The sequence below is a fragment of the Anomaloglossus baeobatrachus genome (genome assembly GCF_048569485.1).
Source record: "Anomaloglossus baeobatrachus isolate aAnoBae1 chromosome 9 unlocalized genomic scaffold, aAnoBae1.hap1 SUPER_9_unloc_5, whole genome shotgun sequence".
Lineage (NCBI taxonomy): Eukaryota > Metazoa > Chordata > Amphibia > Anura > Aromobatidae > Anomaloglossus > Anomaloglossus baeobatrachus.
Window position 1 is genome coordinate 506097 of NW_027441823.1, and position 22192 is coordinate 528288.

Below are 22192 nucleotides of genomic sequence, written 5' to 3' on the forward strand. Positions count from 1 at the left end.
ACCCTGGCCTATGCCGGACACATCTTAGGGAGAGAGAGCGAGAGGGAGACAAACCCACGCCTACACAAGACATTTTGTCACCCAAGCCAACCCTTGAAAAGGCTGCTTTGCAGAGCAAAAACAAGAAGAATGGTGCGTTTTGCAGCCGCCGCCCACTGCAATGAATCTGAATAACTCCTCCTTTAGGGCGCAAGCAACTCCCCTCCCCCTTGCAGTCTTTCCAATTCACGATACAAAAAGACGGACAGGACAGGTTGCCTGACTTTCCGTCACTGCCACCCTTTGCCATCCTTACCCGTAGAAAGCCCTTTCATCATCCCCAAACCCTAATCTTTTCCCTTTCCTTCCCAGCCCCCAAACCCTGCCCTCTGTACCTTTCTCACCACCCGCTTCCCTTCTCCTGTCATCCCCCTACCACCCGGGAAAAAAAGAGATTGCCCCCTCCTTCCACTAGCCCACCCTCCCACCCAAAGAACAACTTCTTCTGCGCAGCTTGTTTTCTAGGCAGCAGCGCTATTGTGATGTCATCGGGGGGCATTGTGACAAGCCGCCAGTGTTCCGTCTCTTCATGTTGTGCACTGTTCAAACCGAAAATACATCAACAGGCAGGCTACAGAAAAGCTTGCTAACAAAGGTTAGAGAGGGGCTTTCTCAGAGGGCTTTTTACAGTTTGTCTATTCCCAATTAGCCGGTTTAGTATACTTAATGAAAGTACTAATTCTTTCATAGGCCGCCCATTCTTAGTATTTGACGTTCAGGTAACAACAGGTAACTTTATTTGGAGTGGAAGCAGAGAGATAACACCAGATGCCAATTGTAGATCCTCTCACACCTGTGGTCACTGCAGCATCTGACTCCACTTTGTCCAAAAGGGATCTATTCCATTCAATTACACATGATCTAGATTAGACTGACAACAAGATACTGCACGGGACATAGCAGAGTTGGTGAAGTTGAGTGGTGATGAGTTTGCTATTTGGATGAATAAAGCAAGTAAAAAGTGTGTTAGATAAAAATTCATTTCAATTCGCTAATCGGGCTAATATGAATCAGGTGAATCGAGTTCTGCTTTTGGAAACTGGGTTAAGAAGGGGTGCACCGTTCCTGTAGGTACTGCAATACCAGGTCAATGCGTGGAGTGGACAGAGCAAGCTCTTTTTCCATCTCCCTGTTCTAAAAATCCATTTAATATATGGTCCCCAGATAGGGGACGTATCAGATATTAAACTGATAAGAACAGATTTTGATTTAATGAAGCTTTCCAAAGCACCGCAAAAAATGCATGAACGAAGTCACACCAAAAACAGTGCAAAGGCTAGGATTCGTGTGGACCCTTCCGTGAGGAGAGGGTCCCCAAAAATCAACCCCGTTCCTCCGAGCCAGAAGGCCACAGCAAGGGTCAGGGATCTTCGGTGCTCCCCCAAGCCGAAGCCTGGTTGAGCCTTGTCGTTGCTCCCAGCGTCCACCCAGGCATCTTACCCAAGTGGAGTAGAGAGCTACTAGTTGTTGGTTTCGCAGCCGAAACTGCCCGGACCGTCAACCGGTGTTAGTTTCTCAGCCCAAGGCTAACCGGACCTCCAACCGGGTGTTGGTTTCTCAGCCGAAGCTGACCCGGACCTCCAACCGGGTGTTGGTTTCTCAGCCGAAGCTGACCCGGACCTCCAACCGGGTGTTGGTTTCTCAGCCGAAGCTGACCCGGACCTCAAACCGGGTGTTGGTTTCTCAGCCGAAGCTGACCCGGACCTCCAACCGGGTGTTGGTTTCTCAGCCCAAAGCTGAACGGACCTCCGACCATGATTATAAAAATTTCCCTTCCTAGCCAGAAAGTATGAAAGGGCAAGGTACGGTGTGCTACAGAGCCCAAGGCTCGCCGGGGTCCCAAGCCAGCAAGCTCAGACTCACTCCAGGGTCGTCAGTCCTGGGGCACATTGCACCATAGCCCCCACACTTACTCAGTCTAATAGCCTCGATCCTGGTAGGGCCATGTTTTCCTCTAGATGAATATACTATACATCCAGAGTACTAGCAAGCGCAACCTTCCAGTGTGCATTGCATCTGCCGAGCCTCACAGATACTACACTTGATCTTAGCCAAAAGGCCGAGAAGCGATAACCAGAATTGGTTTGGGCCTCGAGTGGCACCCTGGCCTATGCCGGACACATCTTAGGGAGAGAGAGCGAGAGGGAGACAAACCCACGCCTACACAAGACATTTTGTCACCCAAGCCAACCCTTGAAAAGGCTGCTTTGCAGAGCAAAAACAAGAAGAATGGTGCGTTTTGCAGCCGCCGCCCACTGCAATGAATCTGAATAACTCCTCCTTTAGGGCGCAAGCAACTCCCCTCCCCCTTGCAGTCTTTCCAATTCACGATACAAAAAGACGGACAGGACAGGTTGCCTGACTTTCCGTCACTGCCACCCTTTGCCATCCTTACCCGTAGAAAGCCCTTTCATCATCCCCAAACCCTAATCTTTTCCCTTTCCTTCCCAGCCCCCAAACCCTGCCCTCTGTACCTTTCTCACCACCCGCTTCCCTTCTCCTGTCATCCCCCTACCACCCGGGAAAAAAAGAGATTGCCCCCTCCTTCCACTAGCCCACCCTCCCACCCAAAGAACAACTTCTTCTGCGCAGCTTGTTTTCTAGGCAGCAGCGCTATTGTGATGTCATCGGGGGGCATTGTGACAAGCCGCCAGTGTTCCGTCTCTTCATGTTGTGCACTGTTCAAACCGAAAATACATCAACAGGCAGGCTACAGAAAAGCTTACTAACAAAGGTTAGAGAGGGGCTTTCTCAGAGGGCTTTTTACAGTTTGTCTATTCCCAATTAGCCGGTTTAGTATACTTAATGAAAGTACTAATTCTTTCATAGGCCGCCCATTCTTAGTATTTGACGTTCAGGTAACAACAGGTAACTTTATTTGGAGTGGAAGCAGAGAGATAACACCAGATGCCAATTGTAGATCCTCTCACACCTGTGGTCACTGCAGCATCTGACTCCACTTTGTCCAAAAGGGATCTATTCCATTCAATTACACATGATCTAGATTAGACTGACAACAAGATACTGCACGGGACATAGCAGAGTTGGTGAAGTTGAGTGGTGATGAGTTTGCTATTTGGATGAATAAAGCAAGTAAAAAGTGTGTTAGATAAAAATTCATTTCAATTCGCTAATCGGGCTAATATGAATCAGGTGAATCGAGTTCTGCTTTTGGAAACTGGGTTAAGAAGGGGTGCACCGTTCCTGGAGGTACTGCAATACCAGGTCAATGCGTGGAGTGGACAGAGCAAGCTCTTTTTCCATCTCCCTGTTCTAAAAATCCATTTAATATATGGTCCCCAGATAGGGGACGTATCAGATATTAAACTGATAAGAACAGATTTTGATTTAATGAAGCTTTCCAAAGCACCGCAAAAAATGCATGAACGAAGTCACACCAAAAACAGTGCAAAGGCTAGGATTCGTGTGGACCCTTCCGTGAGGAGAGGGTCCCCAAAAATCAACCCCGTTCCTCCGAGCCAGAAGGCCACAGCAAGGGTCAGGGATCTTCGGTGCTCCCCCAAGCCGAAGCCTGGTTGAGCCTTGTCGTTGCTCCCAGCGTCCACCCAGGCATCTTACCCAAGTGGAGTAGAGAGCTACTAGTTGTTGGTTTCGCAGCCGAAACTGCCCGGACCGTCAACCGGTGTTAGTTTCTCAGCCCAAGGCTAACCGGACCTCCAACCGGGTGTTGGTTTCTCAGCCGAAGCTGACCCGGACCTCCAACCGGGTGTTGGTTTCTCAGCCGAAGCTGACCCGGACCTCCAACCGGGTGTTGGTTTCTCAGCCGAAGCTGACCCGGACCTCAAACCGGGTGTTGGTTTCTCAGCCGAAGCTGACCCGGACCTCCAACCGGGTGTTGGTTTCTCAGCCCAAAGCTGAACGGACCTCCGACCATGATTATAAAAATTTCCCTTCCTAGCCAGAAGGCCGGGATAGAGCAATATGCTCAGAAAGTATGAAAGGGCAAGGTACGGTGTGCTACAGAGCCCAAGGCTCGCCGGGGTCCCAAGCCAGCAAGCTCAGACTCACTCCAGGGTCGTCAGTCCTGGGGCACATTGCACCATAGCCCCCACACTTACTCAGTCTAATAGCCTCGATCCTGGTAGGGCCATGTTTTCCTCTAGATGAATATACTATACATCAAGAGTACTAGCAAGCGCAACCTTCCAGTGTGCATTGCATCTGCCGAGCCTCACAGATACTACACTTGATCTTAGCCAAAAGGCCGAGAAGCGATAACCAGAATTGGTTTGGGCCTCGAGTGGCACCCTGGCCTATGCCGGACACATCTTAGGGAGAGAGAGCGAGAGGGAGACAAACCCACGCCTACACAAGACATTTTGTCACCCAAGCCAACCCTTGAAAAGGCTGCTTTGCAGAGCAAAAACAAGAAGAATGGTGCGTTTTGCAGCCGCCGCCCACTGCAATGAATCTGAATAACTCCTCCTTTAGGGCGCAAGCAACTCCCCTCCCCCTTGCAGTCTTTCCAATTCACGATACAAAAAGACGGACAGGACAGGTTGCCTGACTTTCCGTCACTGCCACCCTTTGCCATCCTTACCCGTAGAAAGCCCTTTCATCATCCCCAAACCCTAATCTTTTCCCTTTCCTTCCCAGCCCCCAAACCCTGCCCTCTGTACCTTTCTCACCACCCGCTTCCCTTCTCCTGTCATCCCCCTACCACCCGGGAAAAAAAGAGATTGCCCCCTCCTTCCACTAGCCCACCCTCCCACCCAAAGAACAACTTCTTCTGCGCAGCTTGTTTTCTAGGCAGCAGCGCTATTGTGATGTCATCGGGGGGCATTGTGACAAGCCGCCAGTGTTCCGTCTCTTCATGTTGTGCACTGTTCAAACCGAAAATACATCAACAGGCAGGCTACAGAAAAGCTTACTAACAAAGGTTAGAGAGGGGCTTTTTCAGAGGGCTTTTTACAGTTTGTCTATTCCCAATTAGCCGGTTTAGTATACTTAATGAAAGTACTAATTCTTTCATAGGCCGCCCATTCTTAGTATTTGACGTTCAGGTAACAACAGGTAACTTTATTTGGAGTGGAAGCAGAGAGATAACACCAGATGCCAATTGTAGATCCTCTCACACCTGTGGTCACTGCAGCATCTGACTCCACTTTGTCCAAAAGGGATCTATTCCATTCAATTACACATGATCTAGATTAGACTGACAACAAGATACTGCACGGGACATAGCAGAGTTGGTGAAGTTGAGTGGTGATGAGTTTGCTATTTGGATGAATAAAGCAAGTAAAAAGTGTGTTAGATAAAAATTCATTTCAATTCGCTAATCGGGCTAATATGAATCAGGTGAATCGAGTTCTGCTTTTGGAAACTGGGTTAAGAAGGGGTGCACCGTTCCTGGAGGTACTGCAATACCAGGTCAATGCGTGGAGTGGACAGAGCAAGCTCTTTTTCCATCTCCCTGTTCTAAAAATCCATTTAATATATGGTCCCCAGATAGGGGACGTATCAGATATTAAACTGATAAGAACAGATTTTGATTTAATGAAGCTTTCCAAAGCACCGCAAAAAATGCATGAACGAAGTCACACCAAAAACAGTGCAAAGGCTAGGATTCGTGTGGACCCTTCCGTGAGGAGAGGGTCCCCAAAAATCAACCCCGTTCCTCCGAGCCAGAAGGCCACAGCAAGGGTCAGGGATCTTCGGTGCTCCCCCAAGCCGAAGCCTGGTTGAGCCTTGTCGTTGCTCCCAGCGTCCACCCAGGCATCTTACCCAAGTGGAGTAGAGAGCTACTAGTTGTTGGTTTCGCAGCCGAAACTGCCCGGACCGTCAACCGGTGTTAGTTTCTCAGCCCAAGGCTAACCAGACCTCCAACCGGGTGTTGGTTTCTCAGCCGAAGCTGACCCGGACCTCCAACCGGGTGTTGGTTTCTCAGCCGAAGCTGACCCGGACCTCCAACCGGGTGTTGGTTTCTCAGCCGAAGCTGACCCGGACCTCAAACCGGGTGTTGGTTTCTCAGCCGAAGCTGACCCGGACCTCCAACCGGGTGTTGGTTTCTCAGCCCAAAGCTGAACGGACCTCCGACCATGATTATAAAAATTTCCCTTCCTAGCCAGAAGGCCGGGATAGAGCAATATGCTCAGAAAGTATGAAAGGGCAAGGTACGGTGTGCTACAGAGCCCAAGGCTCGCCGGGGTCCCAAGCCAGCAAGCTCAGACTCACTCCAGGGTCGTCAGTCCTGGGGCACATTGCACCATAGCCCCCACACTTACTCAGTCTAATAGCCTCGATCCTGGTAGGGCCATGTTTTCCTCTAGATGAATATACTATACATCCAGAGTACTAGCAAGCGCAACCTTCCAGTGTGCATTGCATCTGCCGAGCCTCACAGATACTACACTTGATCTTAGCCAAAAGGCCGAGAAGCGATAACCAGAATTGGTTTGGGCCTCGAGTGGCACCCTGGCCTATGCCGGACACATCTTAGGGAGAGAGAGCGAGAGGGAGACAAACCCACGCCTACACAAGACATTTTGTCACCCAAGCCAACCCTTGAAAAGGCTGCTTTGCAGAGCAAAAACAAGAAGAATGGTGCGTTTTGCAGCCGCCGCCCACTGCAATGAATCTGAATAACTCCTCCTTTAGGGCGCAAGCAACTCCCCTCCCCCTTGCAGTCTTTCCAATTCACGATACAAAAAGACGGACAGGACAGGTTGCCTGACTTTCCGTCACTGCCACCCTTTGCCATCCTTACCCGTAGAAAGCCCTTTCATCATCCCCAAACCCTAATCTTTTCCCTTTCCTTCCCAGCCCCCAAACCCTGCCCTCTGTACCTTTCTCACCACCCGCTTCCCTTCTCCTGTCATCCCCCTACCACCCGGGAAAAAAAGAGATTGCCCCCTCCTTCCACTAGCCCACCCTCCCACCCAAAGAACAACTTCTTCTGCGCAGCTTGTTTTCTAGGCAGCAGCGCTATTGTGATGTCATCGGGGGGCATTGTGACAAGCCGCCAGTGTTCCGTCTCTTCATGTTGTGCACTGTTCAAACCGAAAATACATCAACAGGCAGGCTACAGAAAAGCTTACTAACAAAGGTTAGAGAGGGGCTTTCTCAGAGGGCTTTTTACAGTTTGTCTATTCCCAATTAGCCGGTTTAGTATACTTAATGAAAGTACTAATTCTTTCATAGGCCGCCCATTCTTAGTATTTGACGTTCAGGTAACAACAGGTAACTTTATTTGGAGTGGAAGCAGAGAGATAACACCAGATGCCAATTGTAGATCCTCTCACACCTGTGGTCACTGCAGCATCTGACTCCACTTTGTCCAAAAGGGATCTATTCCATTCAATTACACATGATCTAGATTAGACTGACAACAAGATACTGCACGGGACATAGCAGAGTTGGTGAAGTTGAGTGGTGATGAGTTTGCTATTTGGATGAATAAAGCAAGTAAAAAGTGTGTTAGATAAAAATTCATTTCAATTCGCTAATCGGGCTAATATGAATCAGGTGAATCGAGTTCTGCTTTTGGAAACTGGGTTAAGAAGGGGTGCACCGTTCCTGGAGGTACTGCAATACCAGGTCAATGCGTGGAGTGGACAGAGCAAGCTCTTTTTCCATCTCCCTGTTCTAAAAATCCATTTAATATATGGTCCCCAGATAGGGGACGTATCAGATATTAAACTGATAAGAACAGATTTTTTGATTTAATGAAGCTTTCCAAAGCACCGCAAAAAATGCATGACCGAAGTCACACCAAAAACAGTGCAAAGGCTAGGATTCGTGTGGACCCCTCCGTGAGGAGAGGGTCCCCAAAAATCAACCCCGTCCCTCCGAGCCAGAAGGCCACAGCAAGGGTCAGGGATCTTCGGTGCTCCCCCAAGCCGAAGCCTGGTTGAGCCTTGTCGTTGCTCCCAGCGTCCACCCAGGCATCTTACCCAAGTGGAGTAGAGAGCTACTAGTTGTTGGTTTCGCAGCCGAAACTGCCCGGACCGTCAACCGGTGTTGGTTTCTCAGCCCAAGGCTAACCGGACCTCCAACCGGGTGTTGGTTTCTCAGCCGAAGCTGACCCGGACCTCCAACCGGGTGTTGGTTTCTCAGCCGAAGCTGACCCAGACCTCCAACCGGGTGTTGGTTTCTCAGCCGAAGCTGACCCGGACCTCCAACCGGGTGTTGGTTTCTCAGCCCAAAGCTGAACGGACCTCCGACCATGATTATAAAAATTTTCCTTCCTAGCCAGAAGGCCGGGATAGAGCAATATGCTCAGAAAGTATGAAAGGGCAAGGTACGGTGTGCTACAGAGCCCAAGGCTCGCCGGGGTCCCAAGCCAGCAAGCTCAGACTCACTCCAGGGTCGTCAGTCCTGGGGCACATTGCACCATAGCCCCCACACTTACTCAGTCTAATAGCCTCGATCCTGGTAGGGCCATGTTTTCCTCTAGATGAATATACTATACATTAAGAGTACTAGCAAGCACAACCTTCCAGTGTGCATTGCATCTGCCGAGCCTCACAGATTTTGATTTAATGAAGCTTTCCAAAGCACCACAAAAAATGCATGACCGAAGTCACACCAAAAACAGTGCAAAGGCTAGGATTCGTGTGGACCCCACCGTGAGGAGAGGGTCCCCAAAAATCAACCCCGTCCCTCCGAGCCAGAAGGCCACAGCAAGGGTCAGGGATCTTCGGTGCTCTCCCAAGCCGAAGCCTGGTTGAGCCTTGTCGTTGCTCCCAGCGTCCACCCAGGCATCTTACCCAAGTGGAGTAGAGAGCTACTAGTTGTTGGTTTCGCAGCCGAAACTGCCCGGACCGTCAACCGGTGTTGGTTTCTCAGCCCAAGGCTAACCGGACCTCCAACCGGGTGTTGGTTTCTCAGCCGAAGCTGACCCAGACCTCCAACCGGGTGTTGGTTTCTCAGCCGAAGCTGACCCAGACCTCCAACCGGGTGTTAGTTTCTCAGCCCAAAGCTGACCAGACCTCCGACCGGGATTATAAAAATTTCCCTTCCTAGCCAGAAGGCCGGGATAGGGTAATATGCTCAAAAAGTATGAAAAGGCAAGGTACGGTGTGCTACAGAGCCCAAGGCTTGCCGGGGTCCCAAGCCAGCAAGCTCAGACTCACTCCAGGGTCGTCAGTCCTGGGGCACGTTGTACCATAGCCCCCCACCCTTACTCAGTCTAATAGCCTCGATCCTGGTAGGGCCATGTTTTCCTCTAGATGAATATACTATCCACCCAGAGTACTAGCAAGCGCAACCTTCCAGTGTGCATTGTATCATTGTACTAAGGTGGCCTGGAGCTTAAACCACCTCTTCGAACAACACTACACTTGATCTTAGCCAAAAGGCCGAGAAGCGATAACCAGAATTGGTTTGGGCCTCGAGTGGCACCCTGGCCTATGCCGGACACATCTTAGGGAGAGAGAGCGAGAGGGAGACAAACCCACGCCTACACAAGACATTTTGTCACCCAAGCCAACCCTTGAAAAGGCTGCTTTGCAGAGCAAAAACAAGAAGAATGGTGCGTTTTGCAGCCGCCGCCCACTGCAATGAATCTGAATAACTCCTCCTTTAGGGCGCAAGCAACTCCCCTCCCCCTTGCAGTCTTTCCAATTCACGATACAAAAAGACGGACAGGACAGGTTGCCTGACTTTCCGTCACTGCCACCCTTTGCCATCCTTACCCGTAGAAAGCCCTTTCATCATCCCCAAACCCTAATCTTTTCCCTTTCCTTCCCAGCCCCCAAACCCTGCCCTCTGTACCTTTCTCACCACCCGCTTCCCTTCTCCTGTCATCCCCCTACCACCCGGGAAAAAAAGAGATTGCCCCCTCCTTCCACTAGCCCACCCTCCCACCCAAAGAACAACTTCTTCTGCGCAGCTTGTTTTCTAGGCAGCAGCGCTATTGTGATGTCATCGGGGGGCATTGTGACAAGCCGCCAGTGTTCCGTCTCTTCATGTTGTGCACTGTTCAAACCGAAAATACATCAACAGGCAGGCTACAGAAAAGCTTACTAACAAAGGTTAGAGAGGGGCTTTCTCAGAGGGCTTTTTACAGTTTGTCTATTCCCAATTAGCCGGTTTAGTATACTTAATGAAAGTACTAATTCTTTCATAGGCCGCCCATTCTTAGTATTTGACGTTCAGGTAACAACAGGTAACTTTATTTGGAGTGGAAGCAGAGAGATAACACCAGATGCCAATTGTAGATCCTCTCACACCTGTGGTCACTGCAGCATCTGACTCCACTTTGTCCAAAAGGGATCTATTCCATTCAATTACACATGATCTAGATTAGACTGACAACAAGATACTGCACGGGACATAGCAGAGTTGGTGAAGTTGAGTGGTGATGAGTTTGCTATTTGGATGAATAAAGCAAGTAAAAAGTGTGTTAGATAAAAATTCATTTCAATTCGCTAATCGGGCTAATATGAATCAGGTGAATCGAGTTCTGCTTTTGGAAACTGGGTTAAGAAGGGGTGCACCGTTCCTGGAGGTACTGCAATACCAGGTCAATGCGTGGAGTGGACAGAGCAAGCTCTTTTTCCATCTCCCTGTTCTAAAAATCCATTTAATATATGGTCCCCAGATAGGGGACGTATCAGATATTAAACTGATAAGAACAGATACTACACTTGATCTTAGCCAAAAGGCCGAGAAGCGATAACCAGAATTGGTTTGGGCCTCGAGTGGCACCCTGGCCTATGCCGGACACATCTTAGGGAGAGAGAGCGAGAGGGAGACAAACCCACGCCTACACAAGACATTTTGTCACCCAAGCCAACCCTTGAAAAGGCTGCTTTGCAGAGCAAAAACAAGAAGAATGGTGCGTTTTGCAGCCGCCGCCCACTGCAATGAATCTGAATAACTCCTCCTTTAGGGCGCAAGCAACTCCCCTCCCCCTTGCAGTCTTTCCAATTCACGATACAAAAAGACGGACAGGACAGGTTGCCTGACTTTCCGTCACTGCCACCCTTTGCCATCCTTACCCGTAGAAAGCCCTTTCATCATCCCCAAACCCTAATCTTTTCCCTTTCCTTCCCAGCCCCCAAACCCTGCCCTCTGTACCTTTCTCACCACCCGCTTCCCTTCTCCTGTCATCCCCCTACCACCCGGGAAAAAAAGAGATTGCCCCCTCCTTCCACTAGCCCACCCTCCCACCCAAAGAACAACTTCTTCTGCGCAGCTTGTTTTCTAGGCAGCAGCGCTATTGTGATGTCATCGGGGGGCATTGTGACAAGCCGCCAGTGTTCCGTCTCTTCATGTTGTGCACTGTTCAAACCGAAAATACATCAACAGGCAGGCTACAGAAAAGCTTACTAACAAAGGTTAGAGAGGGGCTTTCTCAGAGGGCTTTTTACAGTTTGTCTATTCCCAATTAGCCGGTTTAGTATACTTAATGAAAGTACTAATTCTTTCATAGGCCGCCCATTCTTAGTATTTGACGTTCAGGTAACAACAGGTAACTTTATTTGGAGTGGAAGCAGAGAGATAACACCAGATGCCAATTGTAGATCCTCTCACACCTGTGGTCACTGCAGCATCTGACTCCACTTTGTCCAAAAGGGATCTATTCCATTCAATTACACATGATCTAGATTAGACTGACAACAAGATACTGCACGGGACATAGCAGAGTTGGTGAAGTTGAGTGGTGATGAGTTTGCTATTTGGATGAATAAAGCAAGTAAAAAGTGTGTTAGATAAAAATTCATTTCAATTCGCTAATCGGGCTAATATGAATCAGGTGAATCGAGTTCTGCTTTTGGAAACTGGGTTAAGAAGGGGTGCACCGTTCCTGGAGGTACTGCAATACCAGGTCAATGCGTGGAGTGGACAGAGCAAGCTCTTTTTCCATCTCCCTGTTCTAAAAATCCATTTAATATATGGTCCCCAGATAGGGGACGTATCAGATATTAAACTGATAAGAACAGATACTACACTTGATCTTAGCCAAAAGGCCGAGAAGCGATAACCAGAATTGGTTTGGGCCTCGAGTGGCACCCTGGCCTATGCCGGACACATCTTAGGGAGAGAGAGCGAGAGGGAGACAAACCCACGCCTACACAAGACATTTTGTCACCCAAGCCAACCCTTGAAAAGGCTGCTTTGCAGAGCAAAAACAAGAAGAATGGTGCGTTTTGCAGCCGCCGCCCACTGCAATGAATCTGAATAACTCCTCCTTTAGGGCGCAAGCAACTCCCCTCCCCCTTGCAGTCTTTCCAATTCACGATACAAAAAGACGGACAGGACAGGTTGCCTGACTTTCCGTCACTGCCACCCTTTGCCATCCTTACCCGTAGAAAGCCCTTTCATCATCCCCAAACCCTAATCTTTTCCCTTTCCTTCCCAGCCCCCAAACCCTGCCCTCTGTACCTTTCTCACCACCCGCTTCCCTTCTCCTGTCATCCCCCTACCACCCGGGAAAAAAAGAGATTGCCCCCTCCTTCCACTAGCCCACCCTCCCACCCAAAGAACAACTTCTTCTGCGCAGCTTGTTTTCTAGGCAGCAGCGCTATTGTGATGTCATCGGGGGGCATTGTGACAAGCCGCCAGTGTTCCGTCTCTTCATGTTGTGCACTGTTCAAACCGAAAATACATCAACAGGCAGGCTACAGAAAAGCTTACTAACAAAGGTTAGAGAGGGGCTTTCTCAGAGGGCTTTTTACAGTTTGTCTATTCCCAATTAGCCGGTTTAGTATACTTAATGAAAGTACTAATTCTTTCATAGGCCGCCCATTCTTAGTATTTGACGTTCAGGTAACAACAGGTAACTTTATTTGGAGTGGAAGCAGAGAGATAACACCAGATGCCAATTGTAGATCCTCTCACACCTGTGGTCACTGCAGCATCTGACTCCACTTTGTTCAAAAGGGATCTATTCCATTCAATTACACATGATCTAGATTAGACTGACAACAAGATACTGCACGGGACATAGCAGAGTTGGTGAAGTTGAGTGGTGATGAGTTTGCTATTTGGATGAATAAAGCAAGTAAAAAGTGTGTTAGATAAAAATTCATTTCAATTCGCTAATCGGGCTAATATGAATCAGGTGAATCGAGTTCTGCTTTTGGAAACTGGGTTAAGAAGGGGTGCACCGTTCCTGGAGGTACTGCAATACCAGGTCAATGCGTGGAGTGGACAGAGCAAGCTCTTTTTCCATCTCCCTGTTCTAAAAATCCATTTAATATATGGTCCCCAGATAGGGGACGTATCAGATATTAAACTGATAAGAACAGATACTACACTTGATCTTAGCCAAAAGGCCGAGAAGCGATAACCAGAATTGGTTTGGGCCTCGAGTGGCACCCTGGCCTATGCCGGACACATCTTAGGGAGAGAGAGCGAGAGGGAGACAAACCCACGCCTACACAAGACATTTTGTCACCCAAGCCAACCCTTGAAAAGGCTGCTTTGCAGAGCAAAAACAAGAAGAATGGTGCGTTTTGCAGCCGCCGCCCACTGCAATGAATCTGAATAACTCCTCCTTTAGGGCGCAAGCAACTCCCCTCCCCCTTGCAGTCTTTCCAATTCACGATACAAAAAGACGGACAGGACAGGTTGCCTGACTTTCCGTCACTGCCACCCTTTGCCATCCTTACCCGTAGAAAGCCCTTTCATCATCCCCAAACCCTAATCTTTTCCCTTTCCTTCCCAGCCCCCAAACCCTGCCCTCTGTACCTTTCTCACCACCCGCTTCCCTTCTCCTGTCATCCCCCTACCACCCGGGAAAAAAAGAGATTGCCCCCTCCTTCCACTAGCCCACCCTCCCACCCAAAGAACAACTTCTTCTGCGCAGCTTGTTTTCTAGGCAGCAGCGCTATTGTGATGTCATCGGGGGGCATTGTGACAAGCCGCCAGTGTTCCGTCTCTTCATGTTGTGCACTGTTCAAACCGAAAATACATCAACAGGCAGGCTACAGAAAAGCTTACTAACAAAGGTTAGAGAGGGGCTTTCTCAGAGGGCTTTTTACAGTTTGTCTATTCCCAATTAGCCGGTTTAGTATACTTAATGAAAGTACTAATTCTTTCATAGGCCGCCCATTCTTAGTATTTGACGTTCAGGTAACAACAGGTAACTTTATTTGGAGTGGAAGCAGAGAGATAACACCAGATGCCAATTGTAGATCCTCTCACACCTGTGGTCACTGCAGCATCTGACTCCACTTTGTCCAAAAGGGATCTATTCCATTCAATTACACATGATCTAGATTAGACTGACAACAAGATACTGCACGGGACATAGCAGAGTTGGTGAAGTTGAGTGGTGATGAGTTTGCTATTTGGATGAATAAAGCAAGTAAAAAGTGTGTTAGATAAAAATTCATTTCAATTCGCTAATCGGGCTAATATGAATCAGGTAAATCGAGTTCTGCTTTTGGAAACTGGGTTAAGAAGGGGTGCACCGTTCCTGGAGGTACTGCAATACCAGGTCAATGCGTGGAGTGGACAGAGCAAGCTCTTTTTCCATCTCCCTGTTCTAAAAATCCATTTAATATATGGTCCCCAGATAGGGGACGTATCAGATATTAAACTGATAAGAACAGATACTACACTTGATCTTAGCCAAAAGGCCGAGAAGCGATAACCAGAATTGGTTTGGGCCTCGAGTGGCACCCTGGCCTATGCCGGACACATCTTAGGGAGAGAGAGCGAGAGGGAGACAAACCCACGCCTACACAAGACATTTTGTCACCCAAGCCAACCCTTGAAAAGGCTGCTTTGCAGAGCAAAAACAAGAAGAATGGTGCGTTTTGCAGCCGCCGCCCACTGCAATGAATCTGAATAACTCCTCCTTTAGGGCGCAAGCAACTCCCCTCCCCCTTGCAGTCTTTCCAATTCACGATACAAAAAGACGGACAGGACAGGTTGCCTGACTTTCCGTCACTGCCACCCTTTGCCATCCTTACCCGTAGAAAGCCCTTTCATCATCCCCAAACCCTAATCTTTTCCCTTTCCTTCCCAGCCCCCAAACCCTGCCCTCTGTACCTTTCTCACCACCCGCTTCCCTTCTCCTGTCATCCCCCTACCACCCGGGAAAAAAAGAGATTGCCCCCTCCTTCCACTAGCCCACCCTCCCACCCAAAGAACAACTTCTTCTGCGCAGCTTGTTTTCTAGGCAGCAGCGCTATTGTGATGTCATCGGGGGGCATTGTGACAAGCCGCCAGTGTTCCGTCTCTTCATGTTGTGCACTGTTCAAACCGAAAATACATCAACAGGCAGGCTACAGAAAAGCTTACTAACAAAGGTTAGAGAGGGGCTTTCTCAGAGGGCTTTTTACAGTTTGTCTATTCCCAATTAGCCGGTTTAGTATACTTAATGAAAGTACTAATTCTTTCATAGGCCGCCCATTCTTAGTATTTGACGTTCAGGTAACAACAGGTAACTTTATTTGGAGTGGAAGCAGAGAGATAACACCAGATGCCAATTGTAGATCCTCTCACACCTGTGGTCACTGCAGCATCTGACTCCACTTTGTCCAAAAGGGATCTATTCCATTCAATTACACATGATCTAGATTAGACTGACAACAAGATACTGCACGGGACATAGCAGAGTTGGTGAAGTTGAGTGGTGATGAGTTTGCTATTTGGATGAATAAAGCAAGTAAAAAGTGTGTTAGATAAAAATTCATTTCAATTCGCTAATCGGGCTAATATGAATCAGGTGAATCGAGTTCTGCTTTTGGAAACTGGGTTAAGAAGGGGTGCACCGTTCCTGGAGGTACTGCAATACCAGGTCAATGCGTGGAGTGGACAGAGCAAGCTCTTTTTCCATCTCCCTGTTCTAAAAATCCATTTAATATATGGTCCCCAGATAGGGGACGTATCAGATATTAAACTGATAAGAACAGATACTACACTTGATCTTAGCCAAAAGGCCGAGAAGCGATAACCAGAATTGGTTTGGGCCTCGAGTGGCACCCTGGCCTATGCCGGACACATCTTAGGGAGAGAGAGCGAGAGGGAGACAAACCCACGCCTACACAAGACATTTTGTCACCCAAGCCAACCCTTGAAAAGGCTGCTTTGCAGAGCAAAAACAAGAAGAATGGTGCGTTTTGCAGCCGCCGCCCACTGCAATGAATCTGAATAACTCCTCCTTTAGGGCGCAAGCAACTCCCCTCCCCCTTGCAGTCTTTCCAATTCACGATACAAAAAGACGGACAGGACAGGTTGCCTGACTTTCCGTCACTGCCACCCTTTGCCATCCTTACCCGTAGAAAGCCCTTTCATCATCCCCAAACCCTAATCTTTTCCCTTTCCTTCCCAGCCCCCAAACCCTGCCCTCTGTACCTTTCTCACCACCCGCTTCCCTTCTCCTGTCATCCCCCTACCACCCGGGAAAAAAAGAGATTGCCCCCTCCTTCCACTAGCCCACCCTCCCACCCAAAGAACAACTTCTTCTGCGCAGCTTGTTTTCTAGGCAGCAGCGCTATTGTGATGTCATCGGGGGGCATTGTGACAAGCCGCCAGTGTTCCGTCTCTTCATGTTGTGCACTGTTCAAACCGAAAATACATCAACAGGCAGGCTACAGAAAAGCTTACTAACAAAGGTTAGAGAGGGGCTTTCTCAGAGGGCTTTTTACAGTTTGTCTATTCCCAATTAGCCGGTTTAGTATACTTAATGAAAGTACTAATTCTTTCATAGGCCGCCCATTCTTAGTATTTGACGTTCAGGTAACAACAGGTAACTTTATTTGGAGTGGAAGCAGAGAGATAACACCAGATGCCAATTGTAGATCCTCTCACACCTGTGGTCACTGCAGCATCTGACTCCACTTTGTCCAAAAGGGATCTATTCCATTCAATTACACATGATCTAGATTAGACTGACAACAAGATACTGCACGGGACATAGCAGAGTTGGTGAAGTTGAGTGGTGATGAGTTTGCTATTTGGATGAATAAAGCAAGTAAAAAGTGTGTTAGATAAAAATTCATTTCAATTCGCTAATCGGGCTAATATGAATCAGGTGAATCGAGTTCTGCTTTTGGAAACTGGGTTAAGAAGGGGTGCACCGTTCCTGGAGGTACTGCAATACCAGGTCAATGCGTGGAGTGGACAGAGCAAGCTCTTTTTCCATCTCCCTGTTCTAAAAATCCATTTAATATATGGTCCCCAGATAGGGGACGTATCAGATATTAAACTGATAAGAACAGATACTACACTTGATCTTAGCCAAAAGGCCGAGAAGCGATAACCAGAATTGGTTTGGGCCTCGAGTGGCACCCTGGCCTATGCCGGACACATCTTAGGGAGAGAGAGCGAGAGGGAGACAAACCCACGCCTACACAAGACATTTTGTCACCCAAGCCAACCCTTGAAAAGGCTGCTTTGCAGAGCAAAAACAAGAAGAATGGTGCGTTTTGCAGCCGCCGCCCACTGCAATGAATCTGAATAACTCCTCCTTTAGGGCGCAAGCAACTCCCCTCCCCCTTGCAGTCTTTCCAATTCACGATACAAAAAGACGGACAGGACAGGTTGCCTGACTTTCCGTCACTGCCACCCTTTGCCATCCTTACCCGTAGAAAGCCCTTTCATCATCCCCAAACCCTAATCTTTTCCCTTTCCTTCCCAGCCCCCAAACCCTGCCCTCTGTACCTTTCTCACCACCCGCTTCCCTTCTCCTGTCATCCCCCTACCACCCGGGAAAAAAAGAGATTGCCCCCTCCTTCCACTAGCCCACCCTCCCACCCAAAGAACAACTTCTTCTGCGCAGCTTGTTTTCTAGGCAGCAGCGCTATTGTGATGTCATCGGGGGGCATTGTGACAAGCCGCCAGTGTTCCGTCTCTTCATGTTGTGCACTGTTCAAACCGAAAATACATCAACAGGCAGGCTACAGAAAAGCTTACTAACAAAGGTTAGAGAGGGGCTTTCTCAGAGGGCTTTTTACAGTTTGTCTATTCCCAATTAGCCGGTTTAGTATACTTAATGAAAGTACTAATTCTTTCATAGGCCGCCCATTCTTAGTATTTGACGTTCAGGTAACAACAGGTAACTTTATTTGGAGTGGAAGCAGAGAGATAACACCAGATGCCAATTGTAGATCCTCTCACACCTGTGGTCACTGCAGCATCTGACTCCACTTTGTCCAAAAGGGATCTATTCCATTCAATTACACATGATCTAGATTAGACTGACAACAAGATACTGCACGGGACATAGCAGAGTTGGTGAAGTTGAGTGGTGATGAGTTTGCTATTTGGATGAATAAAGCAAGTAAAAAGTGTGTTAGATAAAAATTCATTTCAATTCGCTAATCGGGCTAATATGAATCAGGTGAATCGAGTTCTGCTTTTGGAAACTGGGTTAAGAAGGGGTGCACCGTTCCTGGAGGTACTGCAATACCAGGTCAATGCGTGGAGTGGACAGAGCAAGCTCTTTTTCCATCTCCCTGTTCTAAAAATCCATTTAATATATGGTCCCCAGATAGGGGACGTATCAGATATTAAACTGATAAGAACAGATACTACACTTGATCTTAGCCAAAAGGCCGAGAAGCGATAACCAGAATTGGTTTGGGCCTCGAGTGGCACCCTGGCCTATGCCGGACACATCTTAGGGAGAGAGAGCGAGAGGGAGACAAACCCACGCCTACACAAGACATTTTGTCACCCAAGCCAACCCTTGAAAAGGCTGCTTTGCAGAGCAAAAACAAGAAGAATGGTGCGTTTTGCAGCCGCCGCCCACTGCAATGAATCTGAATAACTCCTCCTTTAGGGCGCAAGCAACTCCCCTCCCCCTTGCAGTCTTTCCAATTCACGATACAAAAAGACGGACAGGACAGGTTGCCTGACTTTCCGTCACTGCCACCCTTTGCCATCCTTACCCGTAGAAAGCCCTTTCATCATCCCCAAACCCTAATCTTTTCCCTTTCCTTCCCAGCCCCCAAACCCTGCCCTCTGTACCTTTCTCACCACCCGCTTCCCTTCTTCTGTCATCCCCCTACCACCCGGGAAAAAAAGAGATTGCCCCCTCCTTCCACTAGCCCACCCTCCCACCCAAAGAACAACTTCTTCTGCGCAGCTTGTTTTCTAGGCAGCAGCGCTATTGTGATGTCATCGGGGGGCATTGTGACAAGCCGCCAGTGTTCCGTCTCTTCATGTTGTGCACTGTTCAAACCGAAAATACATCAACAGGCAGGCTACAGAAAAGCTTACTAACAAAGGTTAGAGAGGGGCTTTCTCAGAGGGCTTTTTACAGTTTGTCTATTCCCAATTAGCCGGTTTAGTATACTTAATGAAAGTACTAATTCTTTCATAGGCCGCCCATTCTTAGTATTTGACGTTCAGGTAACAACAGGTAACTTTATTTGGAGTGGAAGCAGAGAGATAACACCAGATGCCAATTGTAGATCCTCTCACACCTGTGGTCACTGCAGCATCTGACTCCACTTTGTCCAAAAGGGATCTATTCCATTCAATTACACATGATCTAGATTAGACTGACAACAAGATACTGCACGGGACATAGCAGAGTTGGTGAAGTTGAGTGGTGATGAGTTTGCTATTTGGATGAATAAAGCAAGTAAAAAGTGTGTTAGATAAAAATTCATTTCAATTCGCTAATCGGGCTAATATGAATCAGGTGAATCGAGTTCTGCTTTTGGAAACTGGGTTAAGAAGGGGTGCACCGTTCCTGGAGGTACTGCAATACCAGGTCAATGCGTGGAGTGGACAGAGCAAGCTCTTTTTCCATCTCCCTGTTCTAAAAATCCATTTAATATATGGTCCCCAGATAGGGGACGTATCAGATATTAAACTGATAAGAACAGATACTACACTTGATCTTAGCCAAAAGGCCGAGAAGCGATAACCAGAATTGGTTTGGGCCTCGAGTGGCACCCTGGCCTATGCCGGACACATCTTAGGGAGAGAGAGCGAGAGGGAGACAAACCCACGCCTACACAAGACATTTTGTCACCCAAGCCAACCCTTGAAAAGGCTGCTTTGCAGAGCAAAAACAAGAAGAATGGTGCGTTTTGCAGCCGCCGCCCACTGCAATGAATCTGAATAACTCCTCCTTTAGGGCGCAAGCAACTCCCCTCCCCCTTGCAGTCTTTCCAATTCACGATACAAAAAGACGGACAGGACAGGTTGCCTGACTTTCCGTCACTGCCACCCTTTGCCATCCTTACCCGTAGAAAGCCCTTTCATCATCCCCAAACCCTAATCTTTTCCCTTTCCTTCCCAGCCCCCAAACCCTGCCCTCTGTACCTTTCTCACCACCCGCTTCCCTTCTCCTGTCATCCCCCTACCACCCGGGAAAAAAAGAGATTGCCCCCTCCTTCCACTAGCCCACCCTCCCACCCAAAGAACAACTTCTTCTGCGCAGCTTGTTTTCTAGGCAGCAGCGCTATTGTGATGTCATCGGGGGGCATTGTGACAAGCCGCCAGTGTTCCGTCTCTTCATGTTGTGCACTGTTCAAACCGAAAATACATCAACAGGCAGGCTACAGAAAAGCTTACTAACAAAGGTTAGAGAGGGGCTTTCTCAGAGGGCTTTTTACCGGTTTAGTATACTTAATGAAAGTACTAATTCTTTCATAGGCCGCCCATTCTTAGTATTTGACGTTCAGGTAACAACAGGTAACTTTATTTGGAGTGGAAGCAGAGAGATAACACCAGATGCCAATTGTAGATCCTCTCACACCTGTGGTCACTGCAGCATCTGACTCCACTTTGTCCAAAAGGGATCTATTCCATTCAATTACACATGATCTAGATTAGACTGACAACAAGATACTGCACGGGACATAGCAGAGTTGGTGAAGTTGAGTGGTGATGAGTTTGCTATTTGGATGAATAAAGCAAGTAAAAAGTGTGTTAGATAAAAATTCATTTCAATTCGCTAATCGGGCTAATATGAATCAGGTGAATCGAGTTCTGCTTTTGGAAACTGGGTTAAGAAGGGGTGCACCGTTCCTGGAGGTACTGCAATACCAGGTCAATGCGTGGAGTGGACAGAGCAAGCTCTTTTTCCATCTCCCTGTTCTAAAAATCCATTTAATATATGGTCCCCAGATAGGGGACGTATCAGATATTAAACTGATAAGAACAGATACTACACTTGATCTTAGCCAAAAGGCCGAGAAGCGATAACCAGAATTGGTTTGGGCCTCGAGTGGCACCCTGGCCTATGCCGGACACATCTTAGGGAGAGAGAGCGAGAGGGAGACAAACCCACGCCTACACAAGACATTTTGTCACCCAAGCCAACCCTTGAAAAGGCTGCTTTGCAGAGCAAAAACAAGAAGAATGGTGCGTTTTGCAGCCGCCGCCCACTGCAATGAATCTGAATAACTCCTCCTTTAGGGCGCAAGCAACTCCCCTCCCCCTTGCAGTCTTTCCAATTCACGATACAAAAAGACGGACAGGACAGGTTGCCTGACTTTCCGTCACTGCCACCCTTTGCCATCCTTACCCGTAGAAAGCCCTTTCATCATCCCCAAACCCTAATCTTTTCCCTTTCCTTCCCAGCCCCCAAACCCTGCCCTCTGTACCTTTCTCACCACCCGCTTCCCTTCTCCTGTCATCCCCCTACCACCCGGGAAAAAAAGAGATTGCCCCCTCCTTCCACTAGCCCACCCTCCCACCCAAAGAACAACTTCTTCTGCGCAGCTTGTTTTCTAGGCAGCAGCGCTATTGTGATGTCATCGGGGGGCATTGTGACAAGCCGCCAGTGTTCCGTCTCTTCATGTTGTGCACTGTTCAAACCGAAAATACATCAACAGGCAGGCTACAGAAAAGCTTACTAACAAAGGTTAGAGAGGGGCTTTCTCAGAGGGCTTTTTACAGTTTGTCTATTCCCAATTAGCCGGTTTAGTATACTTAATGAAAGTACTAATTCTTTCATAGGCCGCCCATTCTTAGTATTTGACGTTCAGGTAACAACAGGTAACTTTATTTGGAGTGGAAGCAGAGAGATAACACCAGATGCCAATTGTAGATCCTCTCACACCTGTGGTCACTGCAGCATCTGACTCCACTTTGTCCAAAAGGGATCTATTCCATTCAATTACACATGATCTAGATTAGACTGACAACAAGATACTGCACGGGACATAGCAGAGTTGGTGAAGTTGAGTGGTGATGAGTTTGCTATTTGGATGAATAAAGCAAGTAAAAAGTGTGTTAGATAAAAATTCATTTCAATTCGCTAATCGGGCTA

The 22192-nt window shown here is 48.2% G+C and overlaps 13 non-coding genes and 3 pseudogenes across 13 annotated transcripts; all 16 read right to left on the bottom strand.

Moving 5' to 3' along the window:
- Positions 1-1088: 1088 nt before the first annotated feature.
- LOC142260304 (U2 spliceosomal RNA) lies at positions 1089-1284 on the bottom strand. The gene has a single exon (XR_012728611.1). It is a non-coding gene; the product is annotated as a U2 spliceosomal RNA (small nuclear RNA).
- Positions 1285-1983: 699 nt separating this feature from the next.
- Positions 1984-2110, bottom strand: LOC142260327 (U2 spliceosomal RNA; annotated as a pseudogene).
- Positions 2111-3227: 1117 nt separating this feature from the next.
- Positions 3228-3423, bottom strand: LOC142260288 (U2 spliceosomal RNA). Its single transcript, XR_012728597.1, has one exon. It is a non-coding gene; the product is annotated as a U2 spliceosomal RNA (small nuclear RNA).
- A 726-nt stretch (positions 3424-4149) lies between these two features.
- On the bottom strand, positions 4150-4276 carry LOC142260325 (U2 spliceosomal RNA; annotated as a pseudogene).
- A 1117-nt stretch (positions 4277-5393) lies between these two features.
- LOC142260289 (U2 spliceosomal RNA) lies at positions 5394-5589 on the bottom strand. The gene has a single exon (XR_012728598.1). It is a non-coding gene; the product is annotated as a U2 spliceosomal RNA (small nuclear RNA).
- Positions 5590-6315: 726 nt separating this feature from the next.
- On the bottom strand, positions 6316-6442 carry LOC142260329 (U2 spliceosomal RNA; annotated as a pseudogene).
- Positions 6443-7559: 1117 nt separating this feature from the next.
- LOC142260283 (U2 spliceosomal RNA) lies at positions 7560-7757 on the bottom strand. Its single transcript, XR_012728593.1, has one exon. It is a non-coding gene; the product is annotated as a U2 spliceosomal RNA (small nuclear RNA).
- A 2731-nt stretch (positions 7758-10488) lies between these two features.
- LOC142260126 (U2 spliceosomal RNA) lies at positions 10489-10679 on the bottom strand. Its single transcript, XR_012728452.1, has one exon. It is a non-coding gene; the product is annotated as a U2 spliceosomal RNA (small nuclear RNA).
- Positions 10680-11796: 1117 nt separating this feature from the next.
- On the bottom strand, positions 11797-11987 carry LOC142260127 (U2 spliceosomal RNA). The gene has a single exon (XR_012728453.1). It is a non-coding gene; the product is annotated as a U2 spliceosomal RNA (small nuclear RNA).
- A 1117-nt stretch (positions 11988-13104) lies between these two features.
- Positions 13105-13295, bottom strand: LOC142260128 (U2 spliceosomal RNA). Its single transcript, XR_012728454.1, has one exon. It is a non-coding gene; the product is annotated as a U2 spliceosomal RNA (small nuclear RNA).
- Positions 13296-14412: 1117 nt separating this feature from the next.
- On the bottom strand, positions 14413-14603 carry LOC142260130 (U2 spliceosomal RNA). The gene has a single exon (XR_012728455.1). It is a non-coding gene; the product is annotated as a U2 spliceosomal RNA (small nuclear RNA).
- Positions 14604-15720: 1117 nt separating this feature from the next.
- LOC142260131 (U2 spliceosomal RNA) lies at positions 15721-15911 on the bottom strand. Its single transcript, XR_012728456.1, has one exon. It is a non-coding gene; the product is annotated as a U2 spliceosomal RNA (small nuclear RNA).
- Positions 15912-17028: 1117 nt separating this feature from the next.
- LOC142260132 (U2 spliceosomal RNA) lies at positions 17029-17219 on the bottom strand. Its single transcript, XR_012728457.1, has one exon. It is a non-coding gene; the product is annotated as a U2 spliceosomal RNA (small nuclear RNA).
- A 1117-nt stretch (positions 17220-18336) lies between these two features.
- Positions 18337-18527, bottom strand: LOC142260133 (U2 spliceosomal RNA). Its single transcript, XR_012728458.1, has one exon. It is a non-coding gene; the product is annotated as a U2 spliceosomal RNA (small nuclear RNA).
- A 1117-nt stretch (positions 18528-19644) lies between these two features.
- LOC142260134 (U2 spliceosomal RNA) lies at positions 19645-19835 on the bottom strand. Its single transcript, XR_012728459.1, has one exon. It is a non-coding gene; the product is annotated as a U2 spliceosomal RNA (small nuclear RNA).
- Positions 19836-20930: 1095 nt separating this feature from the next.
- LOC142260135 (U2 spliceosomal RNA) lies at positions 20931-21121 on the bottom strand. The gene has a single exon (XR_012728460.1). It is a non-coding gene; the product is annotated as a U2 spliceosomal RNA (small nuclear RNA).
- Between the last annotated feature and the right edge of the window lie 1071 nt (positions 21122-22192).